Genomic DNA, 2,566 nt, shown 5'->3' on the forward strand with positions numbered 1-2,566 from the left:
GTTTTACTGCTTTTCTAAGTCCAGGACAAAATGTATTCATATTGAATGTTCTCGGAACGTTAATTAATTTGAAGAAAGATTTATTTGAGGAAACGACAGACTTGTTCAAAATATCTTATTCATATTGTAGAATTATGCAATCAATTGCAATATTAACGAATAATTTTTGGTATTAAAGTTGGAAAAACATTAACCCCCTTATTCATAAAACAACTTAAATTTAAACAATGTTTTAAAACTAAATTTCCATAGTCTGCTTTTGCACAGAAGCATTGTCTGCATAAGTACCAGCACCCAAAATTGCTAAGTCCCAATGCGACCAATCATTTTACCAGTTATGCCACCGGTAGAAGTAGCAGAAGCCACATTGCCATTAGCGTCAATAGCAACAGCACCAACGGTACCAGGAGAGCCGAAAATTGTCTCCTATTTAGATCTGCTGCCATTACCATAACTATTTTTAATGTATTTCAAAACCTTTTTAAAATTTTCAGTAACTAAAGATGCTTCTGGCAAAAATTCAAAACCTTCTGTTTTAGCATAAGCCATGGCACCGTCACCTGCTAAACATGTATGTCTTGATTTATCCATTATGCTGCGAGCCAATGATATGGGATGCATTATATCTTTAGCCAACGATACACAACCGGCATTCAAATCATAACCATTCATGATGGCCGCATCCATTTCCACATTACCCTCCCAAGTAAAAGCACCGCCATAGCCAGCATTAAAGTTTGGATTAGATTCTAAGTATTCTATCGCTTGTTGAACAGCATCTACTACACTGCCAGTGCTCTTTAAAGCCTCGTAACCAATGCGGGCAGCCAATTTGATACCATACCTTTTATTGGGTATCGCATCTACGGACATAGGTCCAGCAACACCATGTACTAATACGGTGGGAATTATATTTAGTGACTGTAATAATTAAAAAATGTCTATAAAATAAAGTGATTTATGAATTTACACGTATGATGAATATAAATTTAAAATTATGTTAATATTAATCATACGTTTGATGACAACAAAGCGTCTGATGAATGTGATTTTAAAATTGTATTAATATTAATCATACGTTTGAGAACAAACAAACATTTAACAACTCACCAATATCTCATTGTGAAAACCACACAAAATCAAAGACACAATGATAAACTGAAAATGAAAGTTAATTGTTAGACATACATAGATATATATTATGAAATTACGTTTAACTTTATTTGTGTAATACCCTAATAATTTTATTCCCATCTTTCTGACAAAACTAACTTTAGTTTATCTATTAGCGACATGTAATAAAGTGCGGTTAACCTTAACACACAAGTTATTATCGTTCGATTTATTTAATGGTTTTTTTACTGAGGTTCTTTTTTACAGTGGGTCAAAGTTTTAAACTGAAAAAAAGTTGTAAGTTAATGTTTGAGAGAATTCTTAGTGTCAGTGTTATATTCTGTCATTTTATTTCATTTTTGTAATGTAATGAAGAGCGATTAACCTTAACACAAAAGTTATTAACGTTCTCGTTGTTATGCAGGATAGACTGCAAGAGAAATTTAACGATTTCTTTAAAGCAAAATGGGCGTTTTAAAGTACCCGATACAAAAGGTTACACCTTCAAGATTTACCTTTCAAGTTGAAATAAACTCACTAGAGTATCCAAAACCGAAAAACGGTGAACCGGTTTTTTCATCTTTGTAAACTCGACCGGTTTCGGGTTTCTTTAACTTTTCGGTGTTTTGAGAAACCGGTTTTTGTAAGACGGTTAACCGGTTTTAATTAAATATATTTTCTAAAGCTCATTTAAGCATATTTTTTAAAAACCTTGATACCATTTTTAACAATATTTCGTAAAATATATAAAATAATTGCATAAAGATACAGGCTTAAAAATCAAAAATTTTAAATTTCCGACGATTTAGTTCACAATTCCTAACATATTTCTTATAAGCGCCCACAAATAAAAATAAATCTAAGTAGACCTTTTTCATAATGAATAAAAACAAAACCGAAACCGTTTAACCCGTTTTTTTAAAAGACAAAAATCAAAACCGGTTTTATCAAAAACACAATTTTTCGGTTAAACCGAAAACCGGTTTTTTAAATTTGCCGGTTTTTTGGACACTTTAATACTCACACTTTTTTATTAAAACACTGACCCCCATTTTCTCAATCTCTGGTTATTTTTTATCGTGACGATAAACTGACAGTTCTCATACAAAAAAAAATTAATTGGAGGTTTATCGTTACGAAAAACGATAACCAGATATTGAGAAAATGGGGTTGACACTTTTAAAAATTGAAACGAACTTGCTTTCAAATTCTCTTTCAAGCTGGTGTTTCAATTTGCAATCCAGAAATCAGTTGATTACATTTTTTTGACAATATGTAGTTTTTCCTTTTGCAAATATTCTGCCGCCGTAGTTTTATGTAGTGTTTTTTACAAATATTCTACCGCAATATATGTAAACCCATTTTTTTAAATTATGGCATCTTGAAAAGTAAAATTGCTTAGTCTGCTTTCACACACAGCAAGTTTTCTTGCCGCAAATCTGAATTTATAGGG

General features: G+C 31.6%; 1 pseudogene; it reads right to left on the reverse strand.

Moving 5' to 3' along the window:
* Window positions 1-238: 238 nt before the first annotated feature.
* Window positions 239-1,693, reverse strand: LOC135958522 (isoaspartyl peptidase/L-asparaginase-like; annotated as a pseudogene).
* Window positions 1,694-2,566: the final 873 nt, after the last annotated feature.

This window comes from Calliphora vicina, chromosome 4 (assembly GCF_958450345.1).
Source record: "Calliphora vicina chromosome 4, idCalVici1.1, whole genome shotgun sequence".
NCBI lineage: Eukaryota > Metazoa > Arthropoda > Insecta > Diptera > Calliphoridae > Calliphora > Calliphora vicina.